Source organism: Aythya ferina (assembly GCF_964211825.1).
Source record: "Aythya ferina genome assembly, chromosome: 1".
Taxonomy (NCBI): domain Eukaryota; kingdom Metazoa; phylum Chordata; class Aves; order Anseriformes; family Anatidae; genus Aythya; species Aythya ferina.
Window position 1 is genome coordinate 51,664,094 of NC_140296.1, and position 23,308 is coordinate 51,687,401.

General features: G+C 36.1%; 1 long non-coding RNA gene across 1 annotated transcript in view; it reads right to left on the bottom strand.

The window, feature by feature from the left end:
- Window positions 1-8,739: 8,739 nt before the first annotated feature.
- The window catches only part of LOC311429878, a 105,962-nt gene continuing 91,393 nt past the window's right edge, over window positions 8,740-23,308 (bottom strand). Inside the window, exons 4-5 of the long non-coding RNA XR_014688436.1 lie at window positions 20,132-20,287; window positions 8,740-9,019 (exon numbers count right to left, since the gene is read on the bottom strand). This is a non-coding gene — a long non-coding RNA (uncharacterized lncRNA). The remainder of the gene's footprint in view (window positions 9,020-20,131; window positions 20,288-23,308) is intronic.

The window sequence follows — 23,308 nt, forward strand, 5'->3', positions numbered from 1 at the left end:
ATCGCAGACTCACAGAATCACAGGATGTTGGGGATTAGAAGAGACCTTAAATATCATCTAGTCCAGTCCCCTTGCCAGAACAGGAACACCTAGATCACATCACACAGGAATGTGTCCAAGCAGGTTTTGAATGTCTACAGACAAGGAGACTCCACAACCCCCCTTGGGAAGCCTGTTCCAGTGTTCTGTCACCCTCACCATGAAAAAGTTTTGTCTCATATTTAAGCAGAACCTCCTATGTTCCAGCTTGCACCCATTGCCCCTTCACCTATCAATGGGTGTCACCGAGAAGAGCCTGGCTCTGTTGTCCTGACAGTCACTCTTTACATATTTATAAACATTAATAAAGTCACCTCTCAGTCTCCTCTTCTCCAAGCTAAAGAGACCCAGCTCCCTCAGCCTTTCCTCGTAAGGGAGATGCTGCACTCCCTTAATCATCCTTGTGGCTCTGCGCTGAACTCTCTCAAGCAGTTCCCTGTCCATCTTGAACTGAGGGGCCCAGAACTGGATGCAATATTCCAGATGTGGTCTCGCCAGGGAAGAGCAGAGGGGAAGAAGAACCTCTCTCAATCTACGAAGCACACCCCTTCTGATACACCCCAGGATGCCATTGGCCTTCTTGATCACAAGGGCACAGTGCTAGCTCATGGTCATCCAGATCTCCACCATGATCCCCAGGTCCCTTTCCCCTTTGCTTATCAGTATTTTAAAGTACACATAGTAACATGAGCAAAAGACTTCATGACAGAATGGAAACTAGAAAGAAGCATTGGTTTATGTGCCAAAAAAAAAAAAAAAAAAAAAAAAAAAAAAAAGAATACAACAATAAAAAAGCATATATTTGTTTTTGGTAATACATGATCTAATAATGATTGATTTAAATCGAAACAGAATAAGACAAAACTATACAAAATATTTTGTGTAACAATTGAGAAAGTGTTGACAAGTAGTCCTTGTTGTCATTTTTTATGCCATATTATAGAATGACAGAATTTAAATATCATCCAAGAAAAACTTAACTTACTATGGATAGTTCTATATATGTAAAATCACATACAGACACAAAGCCCACACTTGAAAATTAAATGGAATTGTTTGAGCCAGAGAGAGCTCTTGGATGTTATGACCTATAATTATGCACAATTTCAGTTATTCAGTTTTCTGAAGTCTGACGGTCATGGCAAACTATTTTTTTCTCTCTTTAGATTTGTTATCTTTCCTCTGGAATATAGGGAAGAACAAGTTTCTGTTATAAAATTATATAGGCTCCTAAGGAGACATCATAGGATAGGTGTTGTTTATTAACTTCTAAAATGTCTCACCTTTTGGATTCTTTCCTTCATTTAAAATATAATTTTAAACCCCATAAAACTTATTTAGGCTTATATTTTTAGTTGTTTTACATTTTATTGTTTAAATTGGTTTGTATATATGTCATGGTTTTGTCGGGGATAGAATTAAGTTTCTTCATAGAGTCTCACACAATGCTGTGTTTTGGATTTCTGACAATAATATATTTTCATTACTTAAGGAAATCCAGAACATGAAAATCTTGAAATACTGACCAACAATATTTGCTAGCCACAATGATAGAATATATAATTATTGCAGTTATTACTCATGTACTTTAGTACTCATGTATTAAATGTTACTCATGTACTAAAGACATGCATAATTTCCTATTTAGATTAATCTCTTCTAACTGGCTGTGGTGTGTTTACCCTATAAATAAACCAATTCACAACTCAGCCACTTGATCACTCCTTCCCTAGTGGTATGGCAGAGTGCATTGGAAAAGGAAAAACTGAAAACAATTAGTTTGAGATAAAGACAGTTTAACAAGTGAAGCAAAGCTGTGTGTGCAATGAAAGTAAAAAGAATTTGGTTACTATTTCCCATTGTCATGCAGATGTTTAGCTACATCCTGGAAAGCAGAGTCTCAACACACATAACAGTTATTTGGGAAGACAAACACCATAAACATAAATGTCTCTCCTTACCCCTCCTTTCCCTGAGCTTTTATGTGTTGAGCATATGGCATGGAATATCCTTTTGGTCAGTCTTAGTTATGTCCCCTTCCAGCTTCTTGCACACCCCAGCCTATACACTGGGGTGACAGAGTAGGAAAAACAAACAAACAAACAAAAAGCATTGACACTGTATGAACATTGCTGAATGATGTGTATTTCCACCTATAATGAAAACTAGCATCAAATTCAGAGAGGGGTTTAAATTGTAATGAAAGACTTCATTCAACACTTACAGAACTCCCCAAACACTGCTTTTTCAGACCACTAGGTTTTAGTGTCAGTGTCTAATAGCTAGAACATTTCAAAGTTAAATGTAAATGTATTTAAATACCCAGGAACTATTCCTACAGCTAAGCATATGTTAGGACTGCATTTTATTTTACTTGTAACATTTTGTTTTCCACTAGCAGCTAATTGTTGAACTTGGCTATGGTTAAACTACCCTTTATGACTTCTCATTATGACTATCTGGCTTTGAACAACATGCATCTAGATGAAACTAAAAGAAAAGAACTGACTCCCAGCAATGATCAAAATCAAGGTCTGATTTTGAGCAATATTAAAGGGTGCATCTATGGATGCATTTAGAAAATTCAGAGTCTGGAATATGTTTCTTGCCAGGGCGAAAATACAGTGAACACACATTTTCTTTTTGTAAAGAACTTCCCTCATTTCTTTCATTTGTCTCACAAATAAAGTTTAAGCTGAACAAATTTATCAGCCCTTTATGAAGGATCAGTGAACACTGCAACAGGTGATTACTTCTTTTTTATTTTTTTTTAAATGAAGATTGATGAAACCTGTTTTTTAGCAAAAATTCACTATAATTCTCAGAAAGCAGTCAAAGGTTTTTTTTTTTTTTTTTTTTTTTTTTTTTTCATGGTGTATAGCAGTGCAAAATATCATGGAAACAGGGTTTTAAAGTATTATACAAATAAATAACTCAGATGATCAGATCTCAGGATTGCATACTCAAAACTACTTGCAGTGTTATGAAAAAAGGTTTTAATGAAATTTTCTCAAAACAACTTATTTTATTTTACCCAAGAAGTAAGAATGGAAAAAAAATATATTAAAGAAATTATCCCTCGGGAATGACTGTAAAAGCTTTAAATGGGTAAAAGTTAAAAAGGATAAAGAACTAAAATCAGGTTTAGTGTTTACGCTAGGACATGAAGTAGGATGACAATATTTGAAGTATGGTGTGGTAGCAAGGGCTTTCACTCTGCTACAAAATGTAATGAGTATACTGGAGCATATATGAAAGGTTTGTACACCAGTGGATGCTTTATGAGGAATAAACAAAAGGAACTAGAAATATTGTCTCAGTCCCAGATCTATGACATCATTGATATAATGTCATGGTTTAGCCCTGACAGGCAGCTAAGTATCACACGGCCACTTGTTCACTTTTCCCCAGGTGGGATGGAGGAGAGAATCTGAAAGGGAAAATGACAAGAACTCACAGGCTTAGATAAAGACAGTTTACTAGGTAAAACAAAAGACACACATGCAAGCAAAGCAAAACAAAGAATTCATTCACTACTTCTCATCAGCAGGCAGATGTTCAGCCACTTTCTGCACAGCAGAGCTCATCACACATAATGGTTTGTTGGGAAGATAAACACTGTCACTCCCAATGTGCCCTCCTTCCTTCTTCTTTACCCCAGCATTTTTGCTGAGCTTGATGCCATATGATATGGGATATGTCTTTGGTCAGTCTGGGTCAGGTGTCCCAACTTCTTGTGCCTCCTTGCTCTCAGGGCAGCAAGAGAAAAAAAAAAAATAAAAATCCTTTGTTCTGTGTAAGCACTGCTCTGCAACAACTAAAAACATTGTTGTGCTATCACCACCATTTTCATCAAAAATCCAACACACAGCATCACACAAGCCTCTAAGATGAAAATTAACTCTGGCCTACCCATAACCATAACACATAATTAAAACTTCATGGGAAGAGTCCTATGACTGGAAAGCTGTGATGGGTGGTTATAGGTTCTTCAGGAGAGACAGGCAAAGCAGGTAAGGTGTATGCACTATATATAAGGGAGGGGTTGGACTGCACAGTGATTGCAGTTGGGGACAATGTAGTTGAGAACCTCTGGGCAAAGATTAGGGGAAAAACTAATAATGCAGATGTTGTTGTGGGAGTCTCCTATAGATCATCCAGACAGGATGATGACACTGACATAGTACTCTATACGGAATTAAGGGAAATCTCTAGATCAGTTGTCCTTGTCCTTATAGGTGGCTTCAGCTTTCTAGATGTTAGCCAGGACTGTCATACAGCAGACACAAACAGGTCCAGTAAATTCATGAAGCACATTGAAGATAACTTTTTGATGCAAGTGCTAAGGGAGCTGACAAGGCAAAATGCCTTCCAAGACCTGTTTTTTGAAAATAGAGATGGTCTTGTGGGTAAATGATGAATGGTGTCTGTCTTAGCTGTTTAAAATCTTAGTTGGTAAAGAAAAACCATCAGTAGAGCTACTACCCTGGATTTTGGGAAAACAGACTTTAGGCTGCTCAGCTAGGTTGTAAAATCCCTTGGGAATCTTCTTGCAAGTCCATTAGGGTCCGTGAATGCTGCTCATTTTTTAAGACACATATTTTAAGAGTTCAGTAGCAAACAATTCCAACTTATCAGAAGTCAGGGGCAGAAGGCTGTCTTGGTTGAACAGAAACGTGGGTGGAAAAATAAAATGTATGGACTTTAGAAGCAAGGTCTGGATTCACAGGAGGACTATAGAGATGCTGTTTGCCATTAGAGGAAGAAAATTCATACAGCCAGAGCTCAATTGGAGTTGAAGCTGGACACTACTGTGGTGAATAAAAAAAAAAAAAAATAAAATAAAAAAGTTTTTTTTTTTTTTTTTAAGTATATTAGCAGCAAGAGGACTAAAGAAAACATTGATCTATTACTAGATGAGGTTGGTAACTTCACAAATAGGGATGAAGATAAAGCAGAGACATTTAATGTCTTCTTCTCCTCTGTCTTTAACACTAGTGATGGACCCTGAGACCTCTGGAATCCTGGGTTGGAAGACTGACTGAGCAATTAGTAAACTCCCAGTTGACATTGAACTTGTATGGGATTTGCTGCTGCAAGTGACCAAACATGAGTCTGATAAATGGCATTCATCCCAGGTTACTGAAAGAGTAGATTATCAATGGTCTTTGGAATCTGGAGAGGTCCCAGTTGACTGGAAGTTTACTAATGTTATTCCAGTTTTCAAGACAAGCAAGAAAGAAGTCTTTGGTAATTATGGTCCTGTCAGTCTTACTTTGGTGCCTCGTAGAATTATAGATAAGGTTATTCTAAGATTTACTGAAAAACACTTGGGAGGCAAAGAAGTTACTGGTCAAAACCAAGATGGGTTCATGAATCATAGAATCACAGAATTGTAGGGGTTGGAAGGGACCTCAAGAGATAATTGAGTCTAACCCCCCTGCCAAAGCAGGTTCCTTAGAGCAGGCTGCCCAGGTAGGCATCCAGAAGGGCATTGAATATCTCCAGAGGAGATTCCACAACTTCCCTGGGCAGCCTGTTCCAGTGCTCCATCACCCTCACCTTGAAGAAGTTCTTTCTCATGTTGGTGTGGAACTTCCTGTGCTCAGTTTTGTGGCCATTACCCCTTGTCCTATCCCTACAAACCACTGAGAAGAGGTTGGCCAAATCCCTCAGTCTCCCACAAAGGGAAAGGAAAGTCATGTTGTACAATCGTAACATCTTCTTAAGACAGGACAAGGAGAAGGCAGCAGACATTTTTTTTTTTATTTTTTTTTTTATTTTTAGCAATGCTTTTCATACTGTCTCACAATATCCTTCTGGATACTGCCTAGTGTACAGATTAACATGTACACAACATAATGGGTGGACAGTTGTTCAGAGGGTTCGTTTCAAAGACTTGTAGGAAACGGGGCAAGATTAGAAGCACTTCATGAGATTTTATGATAATTAATTACATATACTTTGTACTATTTCAAAGTGATTGTTTTTCTTGTGTACCTTTCATTAAGAATCCCTAAGAAACAGATTACTTTTTTCAGTTAAAATTCAAGGTAAAATCTTACTTGAAATTATAAAAATTTGGGAGTTTTAATTAGTAAATTCCAGTACAATTTTTGCAGTAACTAACTGCAAATGCAACTCAGACTTTCGTTCCCCCTAATGTTATTGTATTAGTATTCTAAGACTTTTAAGATATTATATCCGTGTTTTACAAGAATTTAAAAATATCAACCATTTACAGGAGAGAGTGAATTTACTTAACTATGGTTCAGACAAGATAAAGAAACATAGATCTTAATGAATAGTTTTATCATGTTCTTAATACTGCACTGCATTTTTCAAAGGAAAAGGAATCCTGATGTCATAAAAAAAAGCACTGTAGTATGGCTTAGGACACAGAGAAACAAAATGTATGATTAAATTTAGGATTGAAACTAGGAAACATTTCTAGCAATTATTGCAGTGAGACTCTAGAACAACCTTTCAGTCAGGTAGTGACAGAAAGCTAAATTATTTTGTACTTCAGTGTCGTGGTTTAACCCGGCCGGCAGCTAAACACCACGCAGCCATTCGCTCACCCTCCCCCCTCCCTCTCTGGGACGGGGGAGAGAAATGGAAAGTGAAGCCCGTGAGTTGAGATAAAGACAGTTTAATAAGACAGGAAAATAATAATAACAGAATAATAATAACAATAATAATAATAATGATACAATGGTGATAATAGGAAAGTAATAATAATATGTACAAACAAGTGATGCACAATGCAATTGCTCACCACCTGCTGACCGATGCCCAGCCTAACCCCGAGCAGTCCGGCCCCCTCCCCCCGGCTAGCCACCCCTATATATTGTTTAGCATGACGTCAGATGGTATGGAATACCCCTTTGGCTAGTTTGGGTCACCTGTCCTGGGTCTGTCCCCTCCCAGCTCTTACTGCACCCCCAGCCTGCCTGTTGGCAGGACAGAGCGAAAGGCTGAGATGTCCTTGGCTTGGTATAAGCACTGCTCTGCAACAATTAAAACATTGGGGTGTTATCAGCACTCTTCTCATCCTAAGTCAAAACACAGCATTCCACCAGCTACTAGGAAGAAAATTAATTCTGTTCTAACTGAAACCAGGACATTCAGTAAACATATGAAAGGGTGTATTTGACTGGGACTGTCTCAGTGGTCTGTGCTTATGTGGGCAGTGCTTTTTTTTCAAATATATTACCTGCAAATATATTACCTGAATATATATTAAATATATTATATAGAATATATAATTATACATAAATAGAATTGTCTAAACATGATGTGTTTTCTAGAGTGCTTTGGTAGTAACTTCTCCTCTAAGTGTTAGAGGAGACAATGAGTAGAAGTGATCTGCTGGACTTCATACTCACCAAAATAAAGCACTTGTTGGAATGCAAAGGTCAAAGACTCATCTACAGTAACCATTAGATCATGGATTTCAGGATACTGAAGTCAGGGGGGAGGGTAAAAGAGCAAGTTCACAACTCTGGAAATCTGAGTACAGATTTATACGGATTTATATTCAAAGGATCTTCTTGAAAGATTTCCATGAGATAAAGCACTGAAAAGAAGAGGGGCCCAAGAAAGCTGATCATGGATCATCCTCTTGATCATCAAGGTTCACCAAGAAGTTAAGCTTGACCAACTTGATAAAGTTTTAAGATGAAATGACCATCAAGATGATCTCTGTGATGGAGCACTGGCACAGGATGTCCAGAATGCTTGTGGAGATCTCCTTCGAGATCTCCAAAATCTGCCAGGACATCATCCTTGGCACCCTGCTCTGAGTGGCCCTGCTTGATCAGGGGAGTTGGACCAGATGATCTCCAGTGATTCTGTAATTCCTGTCAGGCTGGATAGAGTACAGAATCTTTTGTTTGACATCTACTCAAATATGAATAGCTGTTGCCACCTCTGTAGTCCTTTGGTTTTGGCTATTTGTCCATGATAACCTAATTTATAGTAAAGCTTTGAAGCTTTGTGCGTGAGAGTGGCTATTAGCTTCATAACAGTTCCTTAGTTTCATTAGCAATGACTTCATTTCAAACTCAGTAAAGAACCTAATGAATTTAAGCAACTATTCTCTTAGCTGTGGAAATACATTGTTTTCTAGGAGTGAGTATAAATGTAGAGATTCATTGTCATGTGTGTATTGTGGTAGTTGTAAAACCTTGATTCTGTTTTGGTGAGACAGCAAGGGAAATAATACTGTCCCAGCTATGCTTATCTGTTGTGTCAAGTTGTAGTTTCTTAGTTTTGGTTGTGGTGCAGTACCTTGTCCTACTGTAAAATGCAATCACCTTTAAGAGGGAGGAGTGCAGTACATCTTTTTGAATACCAGATATTAAAACGTTGTATGAAATATTTTTGATAACAGGGTATGGTTTTACAAACAGTTATGTCTAAAGATAAGCAACTGTAACTCAGAACATTAAGGAGACATTTTTTGTAGAACTCCTATGGCTATTTCAGAACTATGAATCTGTGCCATATGCTGTCAAATTTTTAGTTGAAATACTGTTCTCTCTTTTTTCCTATTTCACCCAGAAATATATATATACACATATACAATATATATATATATATTTATATATATTTTTTTTGGGGGGGGGGGGGGTTGTGTTCACTTCTGTAAGTAAAAATAATCATAACAACAACAAAAAAAAAAGATAAATGGACAGATTTCTTAGCAGTCACATTGCTTCTGTTTAATTTTTCTTCTGATTTTAACACATGGACAAACTGCTGTCACCAAATGCCAAGCTGCTTGAACATGAGGCTGACTAGCTGTATTATTTCTTTTGTTTGTTTGTCAAGGTAGGCATCTTGCATCAACTTCAGATGTCAGCAACAATGAGAGCCCTTTCTTTTTCTGGAACAATAAAGTTGGAAATGGCCATCTGCTCAGCCTTCTGTTATCTAAATTCTTTCCTAGAAATAGTTTTCAATCATATATTAAGAACTGCAAAGAAAGAGAAAATGGATAAGATGTTAGGAATATAATTTTAACCCTTTCCTTTCACTTCCTAAGGTAAACAATTAAAACAAACAAAAAAAAAGTGTTTGTATTTCACAATAATTTGCTTTATAACATTGAGTTATCTAGTACTGCAATTCATTATCTTATAATTAAATGTTTTCTATCTTATTTTTATTGGCATTAGGATAATATTTCCAACATTTAAGATTATTTTGGTGTTTTGTTCCCAACTCTGGAAAGTGTGTATTTAGCAGTAATTTGTGCCAGACTAAGGGATCTAGTTCTAGAACTCTTCCAAAATAGTAGCAAAACAAATATAGCCTAAGTAGAGTGCAATTTGGAACAAAGAACGCTATTTTTTTCATGAAAATTATTGTATATAAATGATTTATTCCTCCTTATTACAAAATGCCCACTCTATTGCTTCTGAATGCTTATATTCTGAATGCTTATATGTTTTTTACTCATACTCTGAGTATTTTTGCCTAGTAACCTAGCTCAGCAATGACAACAGAACACCTAAGTTGCAACCACTGTACAGAACACAGGGCTCATAGATGTGGGTCATGCCAAGTATGAAGTTAACTTTGAAAGCTATAACTCTTTTCTATGTTATTACAATTACTTTAAGTATAATGACAACTTAACTTTACCACTTATCTACATACCTCTTATTTAGAAGTGTTCTCATCCAAGAAAAACAAAGGCAATGGAAACCTCCTAACAGTTTTGAATGAATTGTAATTCAGGATTTCCTTTTATTAGCCCCTCACTTCTGTAGAAGCATCAGATATCATAAACTTCAGAGCTACAATATTTTTCAGTATGGTCTTAGTGCAGTGGTTCCTAACACTGACAATTTTTTCCCATTCTGTCTTACAAAAGCTATTCTTACTTGGAAAAAAAAAAAAAAAAAGTGTAATTACATTTTCCATAGAACAGATTTAATTTGAAATTCAGTGTCACAATTTAACAATTCCTCTTGTAACATTATGTTCATGTGATGAAAGCTTTTAAAAAATCAAAAAGCAGCTCAATGTTATTTGGAGCATCTATTGTTCTTCTTTGTTTTCCAAAATGGAACAAGAAAACTGGAAAGGTTTCCATAGTTTTCTTCATTAACAAGACAGATGTGACTGGTAGCATGCCAGCACAGCTTTATTCTCAGCTGATGACTAAGTATTAAAAGCTGTAATGAAGAAAAATCACTCAGTACTCAGTTTTTGGCTTTTAAAAATATTTTAATACAACTTTGCAAAGCACAGCACTGTAAACTTTGCTACAAAAATTACACAATAGCTGATATTGCTAATACTGAAATTTGTTGAAAGCAATAGCAACTTCTTTTCCTGAATAAAATAATAAACTAAAAGAAATCTTAGTTCAGTAACATCAAAAGTGAAGATGTTTGAGCAATTTTACTTCTAGTATTAACATCTTAAAATAGATAAATAAAATAAAATAAAATAAAATAAAATAAAATAAAATAAAATAAAATAAAATAAAATAAAATAAAAGAGAGAGAGAACCACATCCACAGAAAGATTTAATTTACTTTGAGTATCTGAAGCAGTATGAAACTTGAATAGTGAAGTTGAAGGGCTTTATTTCAGAAAAGAGCAGACCTTCAGTTAAAAATGCAATAATTTATATGACAATACTAATAACCCTATATAATTACTATAATTAGGAATACATAATAATAATAATAATTTATCCAGAACACAACACTCACCCTTCTTCCTGATTTTCTAGCCCTTTAAACAATATTTTCCAAGAATATTTGCACAGAATCATGGAATTGTTGAGGTTAGAAGTGATGTCTGGATATCATCTAGCCCAATACCCCTGCTAAAGCAGTCACCTAGAAGGTGTTGCACAGGATGGCATCCAGGTTGGTTTTGAATACCTCAAGAGGAGACTCCACAGCCTCTCAGCACAACCTGTTCCAGTGCTCTGTCACCCTCACAATAAAGAGGTGTTTTCTCATATGCTGATAGAACTTCCTGTGTTTCAGTTTTTGCCTGTTGCATCTTGTCCTGTCACTGAACACCACAGAAAAGAGTCTGGCCCCATTCTTTTTACATCCTCCCTTCGGATATTTATATGCATTCATAAGATCTCCTCTCAGTCTTTTCTTCTCCAAGCTAAACAGGCCTAGTTCTCTCAGTCTTTCTTTGTATGCTTCAGTCCCCTATTCATTTTAGTAGCCCTCCGCTGAATCTAAACACTTGAACAGTCCTACAAGTGTTTTGCTATATTAAAGCAAAACAAGGATGAGAATCAGATTCCTAATACTCTAACCACAGAGCTACACAGGGTCAGGAGTAACCATTTAATAGCTCCTGCTTTTTTGTAATACTTTATGAGATGTCAAGCCCACCACAACATTCTGATTGGAAATCAAAACCTCCATATGGCACCATAGATTACAGTAGGGTTAATCCAAAAAAAAAAAAAAAAAAAAAGATATATTTTCCTTAAGCAATTGCATAACTTTTCCAATGTCTCTTTTGATAGAATTCTGCAGTTTCTATAGCTAGTGTCTATAGCCCCTGCCCCCAGAGTTTAATCATTTAATCCTTCATGAGCTTCCAAGCCTCTTCTTTTTTCTTCTCAGATTGGAAAAGAAAATATTTAGATCTTCTCTTTCCATTGATGTATAAAGGTCTAAACTGGTATGATGGGAAGCAACCGTTGTACTTACTTTGTTGGTATCCAGTCAACAATATTTTGCTTCAGGGAGCCATGAAATTCTCTTTTATCCCTGAGGTGACTGTTGAGTATGGAATATATCATTCACTGATATACTTACTTTCTATTTCAAGCTGTACACTAAAATATGCAAAAATATTAATCAGATCTAATCCGTAGTGCTTTTTTTGTTGTTTTTTTCTTTATTTTTATTTTCTGGCTTTATTAGACCAGTCTTATATTATGTATATATCATATAAGGTAACTGATTCTCCAACCATTTCTTTCAGATTAACTGAAGGAATATTCGTAGCATATACAACTTTTTTCACATCCAACTATAGACCATGTTCAAATATTTAAAGAAGAATCATGATATAAAATATATGATCTAGATAAGTGTAATACAATGTGAATCTTGTTATTTTTTACCTATTCTTTAGATCATAATATTTCAAATATCTTTGTTGTTATTAACAACTTCAAATACCCACAAATATTAAGTTACTGTGATTATAGCTATGGATTAGCAATCATAATGATTTCAAAAAGCATGAATCTATTTGTGACATTCCTGATAGAACAATAAGAACATCAAAGATCTGTTGTTTTCTTCAAGAGGGTTCAAGTACATACATGTATACTGTTAGATTTACAAAATTCCCAATTCATTCTCAAAGCAGTGATTCAAGATAGCAAACTTCTGACTATCATGTTTTGTCATTGTTGTTTGTTTGTTTGTTTCTGGTAGCTGGTTAAGTATCTGGCAATCAAATCATATCATTCTTCCTTATCCATATCATATCATGTTGATCTATTTGATGAATATAGCATTCTCAGATCCTCACAATTTACAGTCTTCTGCAGATAAGTTACATGTTAAAGGCTTCAGAAACTGTTAGCACAAATTGTGGAGAAAAGTAACACAGAAAAATTCAGTATTTGAAGGAGAAAATGATCCATCTCTTTTAGGAACTATCTCTACTAATCTTGTACACTTAATTAAAATTAAGAATGATCATTTCCTTAAATAAAACACTGATTATGCTAGAGTGTAACCATCAGTTTATCAACTTTAGTTATCTTAGTGCCTCACACTTATCTTTTTTTTTTTTTTCCTGACACTGACATAGCATTTTAGAGATTTTTTTTTTTAATATACCGTTCTGTTACTCTTAGCCACAACAGCTTTCTCTGTCTCTTCAGTGATAAGTATCTTCATATAATGAAATGAGAAACATTTATGAAGTTTCTTTCTTTAATACTTGAAATGAATCACTCCTATTTAATTAGTGAAATACCTAAACTCAGTGTCAAGCATTGCATTAAAATAATGGAGGTACAAACAAGCAAATGATCTCTGCATTTTTTTAAATAGAAGCTTAATTTTCCATGCTAATTTCATTCCCTGCTAGGAAAACAAATCAATGACTTTGTGTGCATTTCAAGCTTTTTGTACTGTTCCCTAAATGGAGTAATTGTTATTCACTGTGTATACATTTAAATACTACTAGGTGTCAAAAAAATAATAATAATAAAAAAAATCCTGAGTATGTGTTTAATATTTTTTCTTGAAAATCAAACTCCAAGTAGACTATAGATGAAAAAGAAGTTTAAGAAAGTATAGTACTTATTTGAAAGGGAAATTTGGATTGGAATACAGGTACGACCTCAATGACTTATCTTTCAGAAAAGAGAAAGTAATGGAAAAATAAATAAAAATCCAGAAGTATCCAGACTTGGATGTGCTAGAATTAAAGATGTACTAAAGTTCTGCAAATGTTTTTCCACCTAATGACCATACAAAGCATTGTAAAATATATTGCATTAAGTTAGTATTTTGAGTCCTGAAAATACAATTTTCTGGATAAAATTGTGGGCACATAAACTAAGCTGAGCTAAACCATACTGTAGCAATTTGAAGTCTGACCAATGTGTCCTCCATCTCCAGAGATCTTCAGTTTTCTTTCCCTAATTTAGAACATCGTATTTGATCTAATGGGCCCACAAAGGGCAAATTATCACTGACGAGCATGGAAAAAAAAAATCTATTTTTATTTTTGTGAGATTCTAGTCTGCTATGTCTAAAATGTGTATGGTGAGTGTAAGAGTGTTAGAGATTGTCTTGTTTGTTGCAGAATACAATGTTGTTCTGTTCAGAAGTTGTTAAACTGTGTTGGGGGTTAGCCCAGGAGATGATAGTTAATCTGCCCAGGGAACAGTGGAAGGCCAGCTGGGAAGTATTAAGATTAGCAGCCAATGAAAAATGTAGAAAATCAGCTCTTTATAGCACTGAAGAGAAACTCAATGTGGGCAGAAGACTGTGAAGAGGGCAACTATCTTTTCAGGAAAGAATTGTGGGCTTCCCCGATATTTACTCATGTTTTGTTGTTTTAGGTTAGTAAATGAAAAAACAAACAAACAAACAAACAAAAAAAAACCGCAAACAATCAATCAAACAAACAAACAAACAAAAAAACTTTCTTACCAGCATACCATATCTTAAGTTGCTCAAGTCCCCATGTCAACTAAACCCACATGTCATAGAATGTCAAGTCTCAAATCAGGAGATTAAAAAAAAAAAAAAAAAAAAAAAAAAAGGAGATAATGGAAACCTATGATATATCAGTCAGCAAAAACAGCATCAACAGTATATTTTCTGCATCCTGAATCCAGACCTGTCATATGCAAGTTTTGTAATGCAGAATCCTATGATATCAAATGATCAAAAGTTCAATTCTGAAGAATGCAGAACTGTCCTTGACAGTTGTTACTATATTTTTCTTAATATATAATCCTTGGGCTTCTTGAATTTAGTACAGTCAGGAAGGTGACAATTCTTATGTTTCCACTACTGATGCCAAATGTAACTGAAGTTTCACTGCTCTTAGAGATACCTCACGCAGGAACATCAAAACAAATTACAGAATCAATACCAGTGCAGGTGAGCATTCACCCATAGAAATGAGTATTAGATATTTACTTTATGTGCAGGCTTAACTTGTTTATTGACATTAAGAGGTCAGTGAATTAGAGGCTAATTCATTAAAAAATAGCTGTGAGGGTGCAGTTTTTCTATGCCTGTGGGAGAGTGAGAAAAAAATGGTGAGTATACACAAGCTTTTGTTTTATTATAAGAAGATATATACTAGAATGCTATGTGGTGTGAAACAACAAAAAATATATATATTATGAAGACTCCTACAATTTTAAAACAAAAGCAATGACTATTGTATATTTAAACCAGGTTCAGATGATATAGCTACAGTCTGATATTAATAATAACATGGCTTTGAATAGGCACAAAATGGCTGAGATCAGAAACAGTTTGAAGTGTCCTTAGTCATACTAGGAAGTTGGAAGTCTGATATAAGTGTAGGATCTTACATGGTACATGTCATATCTGTTTCATGAATAGATGGAAAAATATACATTTACTACAGAATAAGATTCTAGGCAGGGAAAATGTTACAGGCAGAAAAAAAAAAAAAGTTTTTAAATTGAACTGCACCATTTGGAAAATTATGCTATACAGCTTAGGAAATTGTATTGCTCAACCTTCTTTAAAAAGAGTAACATAATTAGAAACAGACTCAGGATGGATGGTATGAGTTTTTTTCACTTTGCTATCTTTAGGATAGTGTCAGATTATAGACACAACTCAATATGTCTTTAGTTGTTTCCTGGAAATTTAGGAAAATATGAGAAAGTCAGAAATCCAAGCTACCACTCTAAGTTTTGGCTTCTCTTTTTATCATGTTTGGTTCTGTAGATTCTGTTTAGATCCACCAATATTTATAAATGACAATTTAGGAATGGTAATTCGGTAATTATATTCTGAATAACATGAGTAACCCACATGACAGTATAGCTATATTTTTCTATTGTAACTTCATAGCACAACAGAAAAATGATGTGATTTTCCAGGAAAAAAAATATTTTATATATTAAATATAAATATGTATATATATATATTAAAAATATATTTATACATTTATATATATATTTATATATATATATATATTTTTTTGATACATCATAGGATAATTTTAGAAATCTGTATATACATTTCTACAATGTTAGATGCCTTCTCTTAAGTCTTTCAAACTTTATTGAAGCCAACTTTCACACTATCTTCAGCACTGTCCTGTGGTTGCAACTTGAACTCATTCTCTGATTTGGCAGGGACTGATTGAGTTTTCTGAGTCTGGGAACAGCTTTGGTTATCCATTATCTGGTCATTCAGTGAATGCTTTGGCATCAGTTGTTCCACCAAAACTGAATTCAGCACATAAAGATCCTTCTGCAGTAATCATTTGTGGAAGTATCACCCTGGGGGTCAACAAGACCCATGGTTGGTGATAACATCAGACTCATAACAATAAGGCCATGAGGAATGTAAAGAAGTTAGAAGGAGCAAAGAAGGGTGATTCAGGAGATGCCTTGCTGTCTCAAACTGCTTGTTCTCCAACCATTAAGTTCATGCATTCTGGCTTAAACCGACTGTACTGGGTCTGGCTGGGATGGAGTCACCTTTCTTTTCAGTAGCCCATATAGTCCTGTTCTCTGCACTTGTAGCAAAAATTAATGTTTTGTCTATTGCTGAGCAGTGCTGACACAGCATCAAGATTCCCTTCAACCCCCCCTGGAGTAAGCTGGGGGTAAGATGGGGGTAGGCAAGAGGAGGGGACAGGACATTGACAGGGCATCTGACCTAAACCATCCAAAGGGATATTCCGTACTATGTGGTGTCACACTCAGCAATAAAAGGTGGGAAAGGGGAAGGAGAGGTCGGGGCTCTCATTATGAAGATGTCTATCTTTCCAAACACTTGCTACACATATTGAGGCCCTTCTTCCCAGGACATGGCCAAACATCACTCATTGATGGGAATAACCTTTTTTTTTTTTTTTTTTTTTAAACTCTCTCTAGGCTTCCTCACAGCCTTTACTTGTTTTTCTTTTTTTGTTTGTTTGTTTGTTTGTTTTTAACTTGTTTTTTTCTCTCTTCCTTTTCCCTTAAATTAAATTATCCTTGTCTCAACCCATGAGCCTTTTGTTGTTGTTGTTGTTTTTGTTTCCAGCATACTTTCTTCCTCTCTTTATCTTCTTATGAGGTAGGGGAGTAAGAGAGCAGTTCTGGTGGAGTTTGACTGCCCAACAGGATAAAATCACCACACCAACTAATAAGGACATTCCTTAATGGCAGTTATTTCACTTTAAGGTATATATAGATTAACAGGTGAATTTCTGAAATTTATGGCAAAATTAGATAAAAACTCCTATTGTGTACTCTAGCTTGGGATATGTTGGGATATGTTTATCATTTATCTATATCTTACACTCTCTATCTTCCCTTTATTTCCCTTTATTTCTATCTTCCCTTTATTTCTGAAAACAAAACAACAAACAAACAAACAAACAAACACCTGTAGTGTTGAGCCCTGAGAACTCATGAAGACTGTCCAGTCAGTGCTTTGTATGTGTGAATCTCGAGGAATCATTAATCATTTTACTTCATTTATGACCAATTTTATGAACTTTTAAAATGGAATCATCATTTATCCATTATATATCCATCATCATATATCCGTTATAGACTGGGGGATGAGAGGTTGGAGAGCAGCCCTGTAGAAAGCGACCTGGGGTTTTTGATCAACTGCAAATTGAATGTGTTCTGAGACATATTGTCTGTTTTTTTTGTGTGGTGTGAAATAATTTCTAGAGGTGACTTACTGAGACTAAAGGTATAGCCACATCTTAAGAGAAGGTACAGCAAAGGAAATTACCAAGGTGAGATGCAGCAAATATGCAAGGAATCTGTTCAACAACAGTCCCTTTGGCAACATAACCTGCAACTTTAGGTATTGATGGCACCAGGGGAACTTGGTGTGCCGACTCTAACAGTATGGAGGGTGGAACAGAGTGAAGACACTGATCCTCTGTGGGCTTCCCACAGGCAGCACCTCTTCAAGAACTGGTCCAATATGGGTCTGTACCATGGAGTCCATCCATCAGGAGCAAACTGCTCCAACACCCCCCACAGGCAGCAGCTCTCCCCCCAGATCACCTACTCCTGAGTGGGTCAGATCCACCTGCTCCACCAGGGGCTCCTCCACAGGCTGTAGCATGGAGATCTGCTCCACTGTGGGACCCATGGGCTGCACGGGGACAGCCTGCTTCACCATGGGCCTCTCTGCTCTGAACAGGCCACAGGGGAACTTCTGCTGCATGCCTGGAGCACCTCCGGTCCTCCTTCTGCACTGACTTTGGGGTCTACAGAGCTGGTTATCACTCCTCACTCTCCCAGCTGCTGTTGCACAGTATATTTTTTTCCCCTTTCTTAAATCAATCAGCTCTCACAGAGGCACAAACAACATCACTTATTTGTTTGGCTCTGGCCAGCAGCAGGTCCCTTTGGAGCTGTCTGGAACTGGCCCTTATATAGCATGGGGTAGATTCTGGACTCTTCTTATTGAAGCCACCCCTGCCGCCCACTGCTACCAAAACCTTGCCACGTAAACCCACTACAGTTAGATTTTTTTTATTTTTTTTTAATATGTTGACATATATAGTTACATTAATTGTGGGTCTCTCTGCCCTCTCTCAGTCTACCGTAAGTGCTCTCTGCTAATGATGTTAATGATGAGGTACATTTAAATGTCATTTTATCCTTTATTTTTGAAGCAACCTATTTTCTATGAGCATGGATGGCCTAGATATGGTTTCAGAAGAGACTTCATTCTGTTCTGTTCCTCTGTCTTGACTTGTCATGTTCATATTGTGGTTAACATCAGTCTGATTTTGACAGTCTTCAATAAACATGGCTTAGGAAGTATGTCAGTGCTTCCCTAATGTCCAGCTGTTTCCTTTCATAGCTTATTTTCAAATAAATTACAGAAACATTCTTGTTTCTTTAGAGAATTACTTCCTTTCATGAAATATACATATTCTTGCTTCTTTCTAATTGTGTCCTTATATCTTATGTTGTCTGTAGAGATCACTTACAGAAACATTTTTTCTGAAATCATAGAATCCTTAAGGTTGGAAATGACATGTGAGATCATCCGGTTCAACCATCCCCCTACTACCAATGTCACCCACTACACCATGTCCCTAAGCACCGCGTCCAACCTTTAATCCTTCAGTATGTGCTCCTCTACTCTCTGTGCTTTCAGTAAGTCATCAACAACATCTAGTGAGGCTGGCAAACTGGTTGAAAAATTAATAAGAGTTGTACTACCATTCCTCATGAGATTTAGCAATTCATAACTAGCCTTTCAATCAAAAGCTTCAACATACACTTGGCTTTTTAAAATTTGAGATATCATCAGGTGTCTTTTAGTATACTTAAAATTATTCAATTGTATTATGTCTCTCAAATTCCAAAAGAATGCTCAGCACTACGGTAATACACATCTCACAGAGGTGAAGTTCAAGACTAAATGCCATTCTGCATCCTGGAGTATGGGATTTTTCTTCTTTCTCCTCAGTTCACCAATATACTGATATTTCTTTTCTTAAAGAATAAAAGAAGGCTGAGAGATTTCCATTTTAAGACATAAAAAATCACATTGATCACTAGACAGTGAATTAATACTCTACTGTTTGTCATAGTTCACTTTGTCATATACAAAAATCCACAGAATCACGGGATAAGGAAAATTCTGATGTGACAGTCAATTTATTTTAATGACCTTAATAATAGCAGCAATACTTTTAGAATGTATACTAATGCAAACAAAACACCAGCTACCTTCTGGTCTTCTGGTAAGGTATATTTGGAAGAGATAAGAATGCAGTTCTTCGTACTTTCACATTAAAACTCCATAAAAAGTCATTACAATCTCTAATAATACATTTAGGTAAGCATTTTGAATTGACAACTTTAATAAAAATTCACAATTTTTTTTTTTTTGTAAATGAAAGTAGTAGGACCAGTGCAAGCAAAAATACTTTGAGGCATAGTTTTTATTTCAGTTTTCACCATGGAAAGTTCATCTTGAAAAAGGCTGCTCATGTAGAAGAATGTGGCCTTTAAACAAACCTACCATTTTTTTGCTGTCATAAGATTATACCAGTTTTGTTTCAGTTGGCTTGTGATTTGAATAGGTAAAATCTGTCTGAAACCATGGAGGCAATCCTTCATTTCTCCTTTTTGTTCCATTCACAGCTGTTGTGTGGGAGTGGAGACAGTATTTACATAAAATTACCCCTTGAATAGGGACAGAATCCTATGAGTTTTGATGGAAGGTAAAATTCCTTATTTCCATAATATAAGGAAGAATAGAACTGAAAAGGAAACAAGCTGCTGGTATGTAAGGAACTTGGGTAGCTATTGTTTGACATTAGTAGAGTAAATTTGGTAAAGCCTTAGGCCACAGTATGAACTTTGAGTTACCTGATACGTAGTAGCGATTGAGTCACATTGAGCAGCATTGTGTTCAGGTCTGGGTGGCATGGGTGGTGGGCTGTGTTGACCAAGGACAGTGCCAGATGTGATCCATACCTGGGAGATAACAGAAATCATCCTTCCCCACAACAAAGAACTGCCAATCTGAAGGAACATAACATATATGTGTCAAGAACTGATCGAAGTGCAGCGGATGAAACAAAGATTGCATGGATACAAGAACTTAAGGAAAGTCTTGAGCAGTGTACCTCCTTGTAAGCATCAAGCTTGAGCTGATATATGTATGCCATTAAATTCTCACTACTTTAAATTCTCTTCTGGATGCCTGGGGAGACCCATTTTGCTAGGGGAAACAACAGGATCCCCTAATAGGACATACAACACAGCATTACAGATCCCTGCATCTTTCTCCTTTTGACTTTCCACTTGTAAATTAAGCAGTAAGAGCAAAGTAAGACCAATATTACCTCAGCATAGAAAAAAATTCTCTGCTGTTATTCACAAGTTGATACAGCTGTCCTCAGTTTCACTTGTCTTTCCATCATTTCTGCTTTTTAACTTCCAATTCACTAACGATTCATGATATGATTTTAATCTAATTATCTTCCTTTATATGTGCTTACATATATTGCCTCTCCCTCTGCTTTTCCCTTCCTTCATCTCCTCTCCCCCTCATTAAAAAGTCCCAAATTTTATATTTTTTCTCTGGTCATACAATTCAGTACAGTCTGAGACAGAACTACAAGGTTCATTTTTGTAGAACTGCCTTTCTTCGTCTTTTTTTATTTTTTCCTCCTCTTTTTTACTCCCACTTTTATTTGATTAATTCCCAGTTATTTTACTAACTTTCTCTGCATTTTGTTCTAATATTTACATATAAAACTAACAGCCAAAAATGTTATGGATGCTCTATGACTATTTTATGTTCTGTTTGTTCATGGCATGTTTGTAGCTTTACCTTTTAATGGCTATAGCTTTTTAGAGTTCAATATAACAGAGAATTTCAAAGTACAGTATAGGTGTCATAATATGATAGTGGAACTTTGTCTTGGAGTTCATTCTTGTTTACATGTCTGCTACAGAAGCCAGTGTAACTCCATCTGGACAGCAACAGTAATCGTGATACACTAAATAATTAGCGGCAAATTATCAGCTGTTAAGGTTTATACCTTTTTATGAACTCAGGTCTTTACTGATGAGAGCACCATTGTACAACCAAGTAGGATGAGCATGCATATATATATGTTTAAAGATCTGTCCCTTGAAATGATTGCACATCTCATGTTTTAAGGGCACACATTTAATTTAATTCATTTTTCACTTTCACAGTAAGGGGAAACTTCAATCAATCAAACCTTCACATAACATCGCAAAGGTTGTAACTGGTGATTAAATCTTGTTTTCTTACAGAATTCAACAAATAAGAGGGTTATCTAATAAAAAATACATTGTAAAGTTCTCATTTTTTGCTGTCTTGCACAATGCAGGATTCACAACTTAAAGAAAAATTAATATTTAGATTTAATATTTTGCCAGTTAAAATGTTAATTTTAATATTAATATTAAATTTAATCCTCTGTGTTTTACATTTAAAACTTTAAAATAATGAAAGAGCAAGAAAAAAATGGAGAAAAAAATTAATCATTAATGATTATTTTATTACCCACTATAACAGGGGTGGGTTTCTATACTTTATTTGAAAAGTTAAGTGAATACAGAAGACAGGATACATATTTGGACTCTTTTGTCATGGCCTAACATTTTTTATGACGGCTATTCCATGGTTCTCTGGAAAGTACATTCTAGCAGTCTCAGTAACCTGTGAATAGAGGAACCTCAGTCTTCCTCTTTGCTGAAGTTTGTCTTTTTATTTATTTACTTATTTATTCTTTTCTTGTTCTATTTTCAGCTGCAATCAAATAAAACAGAATAATAAAGTCTGGGTGCATTTTAGGGTCAGTTCTCTTTCATGTTTTCATAAATTAAAAGGGAGAAATTTCATAAATAAAGCAAGAAAATGAGAAGGACAAAGCTCAGTTTGAGCTCAATCTGGCTATTGCTGCTAAAGAAAATAATTTATTTATTTATTTATTTTTATAAATACATAAGAGAACTAAGAAGAATCGCCATCCTTTATTGGATGTGGAGGGAAACAAAAGATGAGGAAAAGTTGAGGTACTTAATGCCTTCTTTGCCTCATTCTTTAACAGTAAGACCAGTTATTCTCTAGGTACCCAGTCCACTGAGCTGGCAGATAGGGAGAGGAAACAGAAAGAAGGAATAACCATAAGGAATGGTTAGTGACCTGGTACTCCACTTGGGTGTATGCAAAACTATGGCCAGATGGAATCCATCTGAAGGTACGTAGGCAGAAGTGCTCACCAAGATGCTTTCCATCATTTATCCCCCTGGCTATCAGGGGAGGTCTTCTCAGTTGACTGCCAGCTGGCAAGTATGACACCTATTTACAAGAAGGGCTGGAAGGAGGGTCTGAGAACCTACAGTCCTGTCAATCTGACTTCAATATCAGAGAAGCTCATGGAGCAGATTATCTTGAGTGTCATCACATAGCACCTACAGGACAACCAAGTGATCAGGCCCAGTCATCATGGGTTTATGAAAGGCAGGTCCTGCATGACGAACCTAATCTCCTTCTATGAGAAGGTGATGTGCTCAGTGGATGAAGGAAAGGCTGTGGATGTGGTTTACCTAGACTTCAGTAAGGCTTTTGATACCATTCTGAAGGAGAAACTGGCTTCTTGTGGTTTGGAAGGGTGTACACTTCATTGGATTAAAAAATGAATGGGGGGTTGGGCTTAAAGAGTCATGGTGAACAGAGTTAAATTCAGCTGAAGGCCAGTCATGAGTGGTGTCCTCCAGGACTCAGTATTGGAGCCAGTTCTCTTCAATATCTTTATCAATGATCTGGAAGAGAGGATTGAGTCCACTTTCAGTAAGTTTGCAGATAACACCAAGTTAGGTGCAAGTGTTGATCTGCTTGAGGATAGGAAAGTTCTACAGAGAGTTCCAGATAGGCTGGACCGATGGGCCAAGACCAACTGTATCAAGTTCAACAATGCTAAGTGCCAGGTCCTGCACTTGGGGCACAACAACCCCCTGCAACACTACAGGTTGGAGGAAGAGTGGCTGGAAAGCTCCCTAGAG